General features: G+C 33.1%; 1 protein-coding gene across 1 annotated transcript in view; it reads left to right on the forward strand.

Moving 5' to 3' along the window:
* The window catches only part of ALG13 (ALG13 UDP-N-acetylglucosaminyltransferase subunit), a 74341-nt gene that overhangs the window by 5632 nt on the left and 54579 nt on the right, over positions 1–14130 (forward strand).

Genomic DNA, 14130 nt, shown 5'->3' on the forward strand with positions numbered 1-14130 from the left:
GAAATAACATTTCTGAAATATTTCAGTTGACATCAGAGATAAAGTATACCTGTTAAATTGATAATTGACATGTAGTGTTTTTTGTATTACTTTAATTTTACCGTGTTTCCCCGAAAATAAGACCTAACTGGAAAATAAGCCCTAGCATGATTTTTCAGGATGACATCCCTTGAACATAAGCCCTAATGTGTCTTTTGGAGCAAAAATTAATACAAGAGCTGGTCTTATTTTTGGGGAAACATGGTAGTATGTATACCTATAATATTAAAATACATGAAAATTCTTATGTACAGTTTGAGAAGCATCACAGTGTTCTTGGAAGTTAGATGTAGTGATCAAATGGGCAGCAGATGAATTATGGAACTTTCTCCCATGTTACCTAATATTTTTCTTCTTTTGTTTTAGCACGTTTCCTGGGCTGTTACAGTCAATGGACTTATCAACACTGAAATGTTTTCCTCCTGGCCAGCCAGAAAAAAATTCTGCATTTTTGGATAAAGTTGTTGGATTACAAAAATAAACACTAAACTCTCAACACTTTAAAAACACCCCTCTCCCAGATCCAACCTATGGAATGTGGTTAAATCAAATTAAATACATAATATATATTTGCAGAATAACGTAAATTAATAAACTGCCTACATCTATAAGAATCTTAGAAAATTTTATGGTGTGAATATTAGCATTTGGGTCCAAATCATAATTGCAATTTAGTAAATTTAATAGATTTTTCCCCATAAAATCTTCATATTTTAGGAAATAGATGTAGTAAGCATTCACAGATTGTATCCTAGAATCCCAAATGGAATTGGAATCATGAAAAAAATGAATTAAATTTTAAAACTTGGAGAAGAATCTCAAATGTAGTTAGTTTGATGTTTCTTAGAATAAGAAAAAGAAATAGTAACAAACTTGTAAAAAAATTTTGAGAGTCAGCTTCATAATCCAAGGAACCACATTTTTAAAGAAGCAAAAATGACGGATTATGTTCTTTGAAATAAAAAGCTCAATAATTATCTTAAAAAGATAAATAAGATTAACTGTTATACTTGGAGAAACTTTTATCCTCAAGAATAGAGGGGAGTGGATGTGTTCACTTTTTCCCTCTAAAATAGAAGTAGACAGTGACAAAATAATCTTGGCTAATGTCAAAGCTTTACTGGTTTGAGAAGAGTAAACCAAAATGACTTAAGCCAATAGGACTCACTATTATTTTTTAAGAACCCTCTCACAGTGGTATTGAATCATTTACGGTAACAGGAATTTATAATTTATGTACTTATAAAATTAGTTTTACAAATAAATGATCTGATATGTATAACGTGCTAAATAATGGTTTTAAACTTCATATAACTTGAGATACCTGTATTATGAAATTCTGATTAGCGTAAATGGTCTCAAGACCTGTAAAGTAAACTAGATTACCTGTGTTCATAGTTTTCTGGTAGTAAGTTTAGGTAAATCCATGCATAAAAATAGAGAATTCACTATAAAGACCTACTTTTCATTATATTCCAAAATGTTGAATATCTTAAACTGGGATACGTTTAATAATGTTTCTGTAGATTTATTTTCCTGATTGTGTTTCACTTAGGCTAATATTAAAGTAGATTACTAATGGTAGAAGGTGGTGGCTGAGAAGTACTCTGGGTAGCAGGAGGAAGCCAGCTTGGATTAAAATTTTGCTGAGAATAACCTAAAAAGTGAGTAATCTACATCTACATAGTTGAGAATTCACAACACCATAATCATAATTGTATATTAATATTATACTAATGTAGGAAAGACCCTGTTTAAATCCATAGAAAGAATTGACATTTTTGGGCTGTGTTAAATGTGTTTCTCTAATTTGAGAAAAACAGGCTTAAAATTTATGTTGCTCGCTCAGTCTTTAGTTATTTTATGACATGAAGGACTAACAGAGAATCAAACAAATGAAAGGGTCTACTCAAATTTGAGACAACTAAAAAGCAATAGGGAAGCAATATAGAACCCCAAATCCTCCGCTTACTTTTTTCCCACAAGGATACGAAACCTACATTGCAGTATTTCATTCAGCAGAGGCTTAAGTCAATGGTTTCAATTGTGTGGAGTGACATCTCTTGACTGTACCTTTGTGAAATGTGGGGTTTAAAAAATCAAAGGATATCTTAGAATCATTTGAAGATGGCAGGAATCCTCAAGACCATCTTAGTCCAATCCCATCATTTCTCATGAGAAAGACGGCCTCAGGTTAGGACTTGTCTGAAATAACAGCCTTTGGCAGAGCTTCCACTAGAAGCAGCTTTTTGACTCCCATACCATAATGCATATGTTGTAAGCTTTTTGTTTCCTTATACTTGTTTGCCTAGTATTTAGTTACTTTAATTCCTTTGAATGGAAGTTTTTGTTCATTTCCAGTTGTTTATTTTAGTAGGAATTTCACACTTAATTGGGTTTTCCTTTGGTGTATGACATCCTTGATTCAGAGTTAACAAATATTTGATTATGAGTTTTTGAGTAGCAAAATGCCATGGGTAGAATTCATACTAGATTGAACGAATGAAGACTTGAAGACAAAGAATTATAGATTTTTTGTAGTTAGAAGACAATTTTAAAAATACCTAGTGAAACTACTCATTTTACAGATGAGGAAATAGGCTAAGATAAATTAATTGCCAAGTTTACATCTTATTGGTCCTTATGAGAAAATTAAGGGTAATCAAAATTCTGTTAGAAATATTTGCTCAATAAAGTAAAATTTGTTTGGTTTCATTCAATGACAGGGCTTCGGGTTCTTGACATCAATGAGGAAGTTGAATGCAGTTAATTTAGCAGTTTTCTGTTAGAGGTATTCAGATTTTCAGGGATAAGGAAGCAAAAGAGAAAGGTTAGTATTTTGAGAAATTCACATCGTGGATAGGTTCAGAGGTGTGCAGGTAGTAAATAGAAAGTTGATGTTAGAGTAGATGAAAAATGAGGTAATAGGATGACCTTGGGAAGTAAGGATTTTCATTTACTGTGTGCTCATAATTTGGGAGCAAAGAGCTAGAAGGATTTGGTGGTAGGTGTAAGATAGTACAACTGATGAACTTGATGTGGGGTTCTGGAACGTTTAAAGGTAGTTATCTGAAAGTACTGTCAAGTGTGATTTTAGATAACTTAGAACAATACTTTGTATGCTTTTAAAGGTGAGTTAATGTAGACACAAAGGGCAATATAAAAATTATACCACTTATTTGATAGTTTGAGGAAGAGTTTTCCAAGAATAAAAAATACTTAGAAATGACTAGCAGTAATGTAGTTATTTTTCTTGTCCCTTTATTATGGTATGAGCATTTAATCCCTTTGATTTGTTCGATATATAAAATTTTCAGAGATGAACAAAAATCTGCATACAGTCTGAGAAATGAGATGTATAGTAAGATTATTTGAAATTGGTTTTTTGGGAAAGATTTGGAATGGGTGGTCCTTATAGCTGTGTGATAATTAATCTTCTGCTGTACAATTAGTATACATTTTTATGGAGAAATGGGTAATGATAAATAACAGTTAACGCCTGTTGCATGCTTAGTATATGTTTCAGGTACTATTCATAGCACTTTACAAGTGTGAACTCATTACATCTTTACAATAATCCTATGAAATACTGTTATTTTTCCATTTTGTACGTGAGGAAACAACCTAGAGCATGATGTAAAAAGGGAGTTTTATGCTTCTTAAACATCCAAAACATGGTCAGGGACTTGTAATTGGAATGCTGAATTTTAGTATATTTCCATAATTTATGGGGACAGAAGGACAATATTTGAAACCATGACTATTCCAAGAAATTTAGATCAATAGCACAGGTATATAACCTATTTCAGTTTATACATCGTTGTTTAAAAGCATACTGATTTCTACTCATAAAATCCATGTAGAGAAACTCCCAGTTGGTTTACCTCGTTGAAAGTTATTTATCAGCTCTCTCCTTTTCTCTTTAAATAATTGTGTTTTAGGTTCAATTTTTGGTTCTCTTTATATATTCTGGGGTGCCAAAAAATGTATACAAGTGGACACTTTGGTCAACTTGCTCAAGCAATAGTTCGCTGAAATCAGAAGTGTCTGGACACTGATGGTAACCACTTTGAGCACCTCTTGTAATTGCAGAAGTCAAATGTGACTTGAGTTCATCTATAGTTGTTATATATTGAGTATTAACAATTTTAATACAGTTTTCTTTTCCTAAAATGTGTATACATTTTTTTGGCACCCTCTGTATTTTCTTGGTATTCACTCCCAGAACTTCTACTACCGATTCCCTGATGTCCTCCGAGTCTGATTTGAGCTCCTGAATGGTATTTCCAATTGCTTACTGGTCACCTTTCTTTTAATTCTCTAAGCACCTTAAGCTCGATATGCCCCAAACTAAAATCATATTTCTCCTTTTTATTTTGCTGAGCTCCTTATCTCTATTAGTATCATCACCATTTTCCAGGCTTTCATACTTTTGTATCTCTCACCCTTTATATCTGATTGGTCACCAGGTACTCTCAGCTTATTTCCAAAATAGTCAAGCCCATTTATTTATTTGTTCATTTAGTCTTTAATACAAATGCATACTAAGGATCTACTCTTGGTATCAGAGGACTCAAGACTCCTGTTCTAGAGGAACTCTTACAGTTTACTTGCAGAGGAACTGTCTTCATTCTTGAGTTCTTTCCCTGAAACACTGTAGGCCTTCCATAAATAATAAATGTACTTCTGTAACTTAGTACTCTTTTCTCCTTATCTTGATTAGGATTAGGTATTGGTTCTCAAACACTGTCACCTATCACACATTCATTTCATACTTTCTTTGACTTCGAAGTATCTAGTATGTCTCTTGTTGGGAAGAAATTTGTGAACATCATGGTATATAGTGAAATCTGTAGGATCAAGCTTTTATAGGAGTGACCCCTAAAACAGTGTTGAGCCTGTGTAAAATACTAGTGGTAGTTAAGGGTCTGTCAAATAATGGTACCTTTTGGGGATTTTCAGTAAAACATGCTAAAAATCAAGAGATTTATTAAAATGAGTGACTAATGTTTTCCAGTAAAAGATTACATGGAGAAAGGTTTACGATAACCACCAAATGACACAATTTAATTCCTTGTTAAATGGTTAATTCCTTACTTGAATATTCTAGCAAAATCTATACTGTGTAGTTCTTTTCATTATAATTTTTGCAGGTGGCTAGACAAAAGTTGGGCATACCAATCTAGCTAGCTTCAAACAGGAATGTAGCCCACCCATATGCTTAACTTTAATATTCTTGAAAATTATTTTGAGGTGCTTTTATACCATTATATATCATCTAATGGTATTTCACTTTTAGATCTTGGTTGTCTTTATGAATGTTCACCACATCCTTGCTACAGTTATTTATGTTGATTGGTACTCTCATGATTTCATTTTGATGACTATAGCCCTGCTCTCAGATTTTTTGAGTCATGGACCCTTCAAACTATTTTAAACTATTGCTTCTCTCCCTACTCGCACATATACACAGTTTGCAGTGAATTTCAGAGAGTTTACAGGTACCTTGAGGCCCCCAGGTTAATCCCTAGACTGAGGCCAACTTCGGTAACTTCATTCCTACATCACTGTTCATTAATATTCTGGTGATAACTGCTAGACTCCTTTATAATTAAACCCTCTTATTAAATGCATTTAAGTTTAGTAATTCACAGTTTTTGTAATATAACACCAATTGTAAACTTTGCTCGTTGAAACATACCAAACAACACATTTTGAAACGTAACCTTAATACCCTTATACTATTGAGTCAGTATCTCTAACCCATGTCTTGTGTAGCACTGTTTCTCATTGATCAAAGGAGCTAAATGGAATTTTTTTCATTTGTAGTGATAATTTTAGGTATAATACATTAGGCTATTTGGTAAAGCAATACATATTTAAATTATTTACTGTCAAGTGTGCTTCTAAAGTATTTGCTGAATTTTAACACTTATTATTGGAATGATGTCTGTGAGAGGACATATATTGCAACTTTTTTACTGTTCATTTCTCCTTTTGTACAGAATACATTGGTTGTCTCTCTACTATCACTGTGAAGTGGGTGGATAATACACTCCCCAAATTTAAGAGTGAAAAACATTCCTAAATCCTCTCCCAGAGTATTCTGGATCTCAGTTTTCGTATTTGTGAATTAGCAAAACTTTCCTCATAGGTGACTTCTAAGACAAAACCAGTTGTGTGGCATGTTTGAAAATAAAAAATGTCATTGAAATAATACATTTTCTCTTGGTTAAGAGTTTTTGTTTTAAGAAGTAGGAGTAGGCTTAGATATTTCTCTAGAATTCAGAGTATATAGACCTAAATTATACAAAAAGCAAACTCTTTATTGAATTTAATGTATAATTTCATATTCAGTTTCTACCTGGGGTTATAGTTAGAGAATTAAAGTTTATTTAGAGGTGTAAGTCAGTAGGTATTTCCAGTGCATCAAAATAAAGAGAAGAATATTCTAGTTGTTATTCTCCCTTACCTTATCCCGTCTGTCTGTAGATTGATTAGACACTGCAAGTGTCTTAAATCAGAAAACAATAACCATAAAACAACCCTCAGTATTTCTGTGCCAGTATGATAACATTTTAAAGCAAAGTACTATTTTCCTTTTTTTCTCTCTAATCTATATTAGAATGCTTCAGGTGGAAGAAAGGAAGGAAATGAAAATAAAGTGGCTCTTGGTAATGTTTTTTCAGTTTTGCATATCACTGCTCTGGGAAATTAATTATTTTTCTTGTCTTTATCCTCTCCTTCCTAAAACTTGAGGAGGAGGTTTAATAGATCCCTGTGGCCAAATTTTGTTGTAGAACCATTGTATTCTCTTCCCTCATAAATCCTGCTTTGCTAAATCTGTTTAAATGTCCACCAAGAAAAGAAGTGACAGGTTCTACTTCCAGGGTACTGTTAAAAAATATTGTTTTAAAAGTTTATCATTATATTTTTAAGTAACGAAAAACCTTAAAAAGTGGTCTATAAAGTTGAGGAACTATTTCCCCCAATTGGCCTCAAGTTATTTGGTACTAAAAATAATTGAATCACAGTTCCTTAGACCTGAAAGAGAACTTAGAGATCATGTAGTCCATTTTCTTCATTTAACAGATGAGAAAACTGACCCACAGAGATTAAAGTGGCATAACCAAGTTCATAATTTTCATGGTACCATATTGCCTGTCAGTCGCAAGCATCATGTCATATATACATTTGCAATTATACCTTGTAGTCGCAGATAATATGCTTTAAAACAATTCAAGCATATGCCTCATTTAATTGAAACATGAAGGAGTGTTATCTAAAATTAAAATATTAGAATTGCATAAGAATTATCTATGTATTGGAAATAGCTTAGAATATAATTGTCCTAGAATTATAATAATAGCAATCATATGTTGTACTACAAGGAATTTCCCCACTTAATCAGTGAAAGAAGAAATAGACAATTCTAGCAATTAAAAGGACAAATGATATTTTCAACTTAAATTACATTATAAAAAGTAGTAATTATAAAATTAAAGCATGTCAGTTTCATAACAGGTCAAATAATATAATTATTTTAAGTTCTTTTTATTTTCTTCAGTTTGTCTTACTTTAATCAGTATCCAGAGTACAGTGCCTAAAAAGTCTTAAGGCAAACATTTTTCTTCCCATTTGCAGATGTCAAAGGGAGGAACTCCATCAGCATTGGAGAAACCTCTTCTGGGGAGTTACATTTGAATTTTGGTTCGATTTTCAGTTGAATTTAGGTGATATTGTTCCGGTTCTTACTTTTCTTTTCTTTTTTTTTTTTTTTTGACCAAAGAATAATTTCTTAGTGAACTGCTTTATTTGTCAGGTAACAGCTAATAGCAGTCAATACTTATTAATTAAGCACTTATGTGCTGTGCACTTGATGTGTATTATCTTAAGTAATTATTTCAACAAGTTTATGTATAAGTCACAGAAAAATTTCTATACCAACATTTCTCAAACTTTGGAACAATTTAAAAGCAGTAGCTATAGTGCATTAAAAACCATTATTATCTTGAATGCTGCCTGCTTTGACCTGGCCTTTCCCAAACCTATTTTCCCCTATGGTAAAGGGCAGGTCAAAGTTAAGCAGGTAACTAACATTCTTTAGATCCTTCAATATTGCTAATGGACATTGTGAACCTCAAAGATATAATAGGATTATAGTATGCAGTGTTCCTGAAATTTGAACCTTGAAACTCTAGAAACACTAATAACTTATGGAACACATTCTAGAGCACTGGTTCTCAAAGAGTGGTCCTGGACCAGTAGCGTCTTGCATCACCTGAGAACTTGTTAGAAGGGTAAATTCTTGGGACTCACCCCAGACCTGAATCAGAATATCTGAGTGTGGGGCAAATCCGTGTTTTATCAAGGCCTTTATTTGAGAACCACTGTTCTAGAGGTTTATAGGATTGGAGTAGTTTGCTGTGGAAGAATAGTCAACCAATTAGGATTTCAAGTTCAATGTCTATTGCACTTCAAAGAACAGTATTAAATACTATGAAGTGGCTTTCCATTATATACAGAGCTGTAGTATTGTCCTACAGCTCTTTTTAAAAAAGTCCTATTGTACTAATTTGGGGAACGTAACTTGTATATAACCACCTCTGAGCTTTTGTTCATGTCTGTTCTTTGGTATACAGTACCTCTTTATAATAATTGTGTGACAATATATAGTTCTAGTACTGTTACTGATTGGATGTGAAAACTTGGACAAATAATTATTTGAAACCCGTTTTTTTCATCTGTAAAATAAGAGATCCTTTGTAGGTGTAAAATTATACTTATTTTCCCAGTTTATTTTGCTATTGTGTTTCTTGCTCACTTACTGAATATTTTTTTAATTTTCATTATTTCTTAATACACAAAAATAATTAACTAGTTCCACAAGGCTTATAACAAGAAATAGCAGTTCTATGTCCCACTATTCCCCATCTGTGATCCTACTTCCTATAGGTGACCGTGTTACACTATTTTGTATGTTTTATAAGTGATACGTTCAAACTTGTTTTTGGTTTTTAAACTTAAATAACATCTATAGACTTCCTACTAGGGAAGAAGAGGCTTTATCTCTTCCACAGTAGGAAGTCTATAGATGATATCTAAATTTAAAAAACAAATTTAGTTTTATCAGGTCTGGTGAGATGTTTTCAGTATTGACATTATTATGATTACTTAAATACAATATTGCTCATATCTGAATCATGTAGTATGTGTTCATTGATTACATTTCCATTTCTATACCTCATTTTTATTTTTTCATTTGCTCAGTTTTCAATAGAAACATCCTCAAATTCTCCAACAGAGATATACATCTTTCCTAGTACATTTAAACAGGTTGTCTGTAACTTCTGTTATTACTTATTTTGTTTTGAAATGTCTGTGCTGAAGTTCTCGTTCCTTTCACTTGAACTACTCATTCTCTGTTTAGTCCTCCTGAATGTTTGTCGTTCTGGGATTTCCCCTTCATCCTTATCCTGGCAATTACTTTTGCTTCTCTTTTGTGTTGAATCTTTTGCTTCCAGGACTCTGTGCTCCCCCCACCCTTTTTTGTGGTTTAACTTACTTGTTTTGGTTTCAAATACCCTCCAGTAGCTTTCTGAGAAAGGACAGTAAATTATTTTAATCTCCCATGTTTGAAAACACCTTCTACTCTCCCATCTGATTGATAGGTTCATACAGAATTCAAGGTTGGAAATAATTTGCCCTCAAATACTGAACTTCATTGTTTCTAGCTTCTAGTTCTGTTGAGTTTATTGCTATGCATATGTGTTATCTTTTGTACATGACCCGTTTTTCCTCGCTGAAAGTTTTTAGAATCTTTTCTTTGTCCCTTGATTCAAGAAATGTTATATGCATTGCTGATCATCTTTTTTTGCTTTCATTTTCTGGTTATTTCATGTACCTTTCAGTCTAAATATAGATATTCATATCCTGCAGTGCTCGAATTTTCCTTATGTTGTCATCATTTCTTCCCCTCTACTTTTTCTGGGCCTCCTGTTGGTTAGGTGTTAGCTTTCCTGGATTGATCCTCTAATTTTCTTTTTTTTTTTTTTCTCTCTACAATCTTTTCTGTTCTTTGAGCCCCTCAATTATAAATTCTATTTCTTCTGCTTTTTGTTTTATTTATTTTTAAATTTAAGTACAGTAAATTTGGCATTTTTTTCTTGTATAGTTCTATACGTTTTGACAAATGCATAGTCATGTAACCACTACCGCAATAAAAATACAGAGCACTTTCGGCACCCCCATGCCTCCCTTGTTGCCATCCTTTGCAGTCAACCCTTCCTCAACCCTGGCAGCAACTGATCTTTTTTCCTATTGTTTTGCCTTTCCAGTATGTCATATCAATTCAGTCATGTGGTATGTAACCTTTTGAATCTGTCTTCTTTCAATTAGTACAGTACATTTTAGATTAATACATGTTCTTGTGTGTATCCATACTTCATTAGTGTTTTACTGCTGAGGAGTATTCTGTTGCATGGGTGTACCACAGTTTCTCCATTCACCAATTGAAGGATGTTTCAATTGTTTCCAGTTTTGGGTGAATCATGATTATGAAAAAAGTTGCTATATACATTCATGTACAGGTTTTTGTGTGAACTTAAGTTTTCATTTCTCTTGGAGAGATACCCAGATGGCTGGGTCATATGGTAACTCTGTTTATAAGAAACTGCTGAAATATTTTTTCCAGAGTGGCTGTACTATTTTATATTCCTACCAGCAGCATAGGAGAGGTCAGGTTGCTCCACATCTTTGTCAACACGTGGTATTGTAAGTTTAAAAATATTATTTTAGTCATTCAAAGATGTATGTAGTGGTATTTCATTAAAGATATACAAATGGCCAACAGGCACATGAAAAGATGCTCAACATTATAAGTGATCCAGGAAATGCAAAACAAAACCACAATGAGATACCACTTCACACCCACTAGGAAAGCTATAATCAAGAGATAGACAGTAAATGTTGATAGGATGTGGAGAAATGGGAACCCTCCCAAACTGCTGATGAGAATGTAAAATGGTGCACCTCTGTGGCAGTTCCTCAAATGGTTAAACATCATTTACCATATGATTCAGCAACTGCATTTCTAGGTATTATCCAACAGAATAGAAACAGGTCCAAACAGATACATGCATGTGAATGTTTATAACAGCATTAACCCAAAGATGGAAACAACCTAAATGTTCATCAACTGAAGAATAGGTGAATGAAATGTTGTTTAACTATATACAAAGGATAGAAATAATGTTTGATACACGCTACAACATGGATGAACCTTGAAAACCTCATGGTAAGTGAAAGAAGCCAGTTAGGACCATATATTGTATGAGTTTATTTATTTGAAATGTCCTGAATAGGCAAATATATAGAGACAGAAAGTAGATTAGTGGTTGTCTGGAGTTGGTGGATACATATAGGGGAGATTAGAGGTTGTTGGTTATGGGGTATGGGGTTTCATTTTGGCATAATGAGAATGTTCTCAAATTATGGATACACAACTCTAAAAATATTAAAATGTTCACACTGAATTATAAAGCTTAAAAAAATCACCAGTTTTAAGTGTAAAATTCAATAATTTTTAGTGAATATACAGAATTGTGCAAACATCATCACAAAACAGTTTTAGAACATTTTTGTCACACCAAAACAGTTCTTTGTGCCTGGTTGCAGTTAATACCTACCTATTCCCACCCCAACCCCAGGCAACCACTAATCTACTTTTTGCCTCTATAGATTTGCCTGTTTTGGTATAGTTCATATAAATGGAATTGTACATCTTTTGGGATAATACTCTCTGCATCTGGCTTCTTTTACTTAGGTTCCAGTTTCCACATTTTTGCTAACACTTGTTATTGCCTGTTTTGTTTATTATAGCCATCCTAGTAGATGTGCAGTGATGTCTTATTGTGGTTTTAATGTACATTTTCCTAATGACAAATGATGTTGAACATTTTTTATGTGCTTATTAATCATTCATATATTGTCAGTGAAATGTGTAGGTAGACCTTTTGCCCGTATTTCAATTGTGTTTTCTTACTGTTGACTTTTGAGAGTTCTTTATATAATTTGATAAAAGTTTTTTGTTTGTTTGTTTGTTTATTTGGTCAGATAAGTGATACACAGATGTTTTCTGCCAGTCTGTAGCTTGTATTTTCATTCCTCTAACAGTGTCATTTGCAGAGCAAAAGTTTTTAATTTTGATAAAGTCCAATCACCTTGTTTTTTTAAATATCAAAGAACTCTTTGCCTAACTCCAGGTCGTGAAGATTTTCCCCTATGCTTGCTTTTAAAAATTTTGAAGTTCTACATTTAGGTCTTCAATCTATTTTAATTATTGTACAAGATGTGAGGTATAGGTTGAGGATTTTTTTTCTTTTGCACGTGCATGTCAGTTGTTCCAGCACCATTTGAAGAAAATGCTGTCTTTTCTCTATTGAACTGCTGTTGTACCTTTGTGCAAAATCAGTTGACCATGCTTGTTTGGGTCTCTTTCTGTGTGCTGATTCTCAGTTACTTTCCCTTTCCTCTATATCTTTTTGTCTTGTTGTCTCTTAGTTTTTCTTCTCTTTGTTTCTTGTTCTTTCCTTTTTTTGATTCTCTCTTCCTATCCCAGTTTTCTCTTCCTTTATTCCCTTCTTCAAAATTAAGTATATGGATTAATATTAATTTAAGTTTTATATAACTTATTTTTAGTTTAGAAAACAAGAAATCTGAAGTATTTGTATTTTTCTCTACAAGTAAAAAATGCCAAAAATGAATTAACTTTTTCATTATCATTCCTAATATTTCTCTGCGAATTTGTGGCACTAAAGAAAGATGGTGATCCCTCTTCCCAAAGCATGTTTCAGAACGTTTGCAAAATGAATAATTTCCTCAATGTTATGGTTTCTTTAAAAAAGAAATTAGTTAAGGTAATTTCAAATTGGCATGCTAAAGGAAGTCAAGCTTTTATTCTTTTTTCTAACGTGATTTTATTTCATTCCAAAATTATAAAATTGATTATTGATGCTTTCCCTACAGGGGGCAGTCATGATTACTACCGGATCCACAGATACAAGAAAAACAATTTTCAAAGCGGCTGAATTTTGCAACTTCTCCAAAGCTAGATTTTGATCTAAATTTTTTTAACATTTAGAAAAAGTAAGAAAGTAATTGGATTTTGGCGTTTAAATAAAAACAAGACACTTGATAAGTGATACACAGTGGACGCTTGATCACACTTGATAAGTGATACACAGTAGACTCAAGTAATACAAGTAATCAGTCCTGTTTTTGAACCTTACTTTATCCATATCATATTTTACTTTGGTTTTCTCAGAATCCAGTAGTTTTTTTCTGGAAAAGTACCCTAATAATACATTGAAACACACCTCTCATGTCCAATGCCTCTAATACTGTGCCACAGGATTTTAAATGTAGTCTGTTATTGAAAGTTTGTGGGTAAGATATTCCTTTCATGCTGCTTCAATTTAAATTTTTATTTTCCTTTTTTAAGAAACACTTTTTGCATTTTCCTTTTGTTAATGCTATACAATAGTTTGGAGACATCAATCAAGAATTATATCACCGTTTCCTAGCATAGCTACCACTTAGTTTCTGTGATCTTAGCGGAGGGTAATTAATCTACAAGAACTAAATGGGAAGATTACTTAAACCCCATACCTGAAATATCCAGATTCTTTGGCACTTTACTTAAACTGAGACCTCTGCCCCTATATATTAAGGGTGCCCCCTTTATTTTTTAAAGATATTTTTTATAAAAAGCTTACTAGTTAATTAGGTTCAGATTTCCCCCCTCTCATCTCCATGAAACCATGGAGGGAGCAGGGAACTTGGGCAGAGACTAGTTGAAATTTCGGGCAGAGATCTTAAAGTAATGTCATGTGGGCTAGGCTGCATCATATACACCTGGGTCTTATTACAGCCCTTTGGCAGCCTCGTGCAGCAGTTGCCCTGAGTTAAGCTGCAAACCCAGCTTCCTTTTGGTCCCACAGCTCAGCTGCTTTGTGCATACTTCTCTCAACCTTGGGCTGATTGGGTTAATCCCACTTTTCCCCAACAAGGTAACTCTGCAAGTACCTTTCC

The sequence above is a fragment of the Rhinolophus sinicus genome, chromosome X (genome assembly GCF_036562045.2).
Source record: "Rhinolophus sinicus isolate RSC01 chromosome X, ASM3656204v1, whole genome shotgun sequence".
NCBI classification, from domain to species: Eukaryota; Metazoa; Chordata; class Mammalia; order Chiroptera; family Rhinolophidae; genus Rhinolophus; species Rhinolophus sinicus.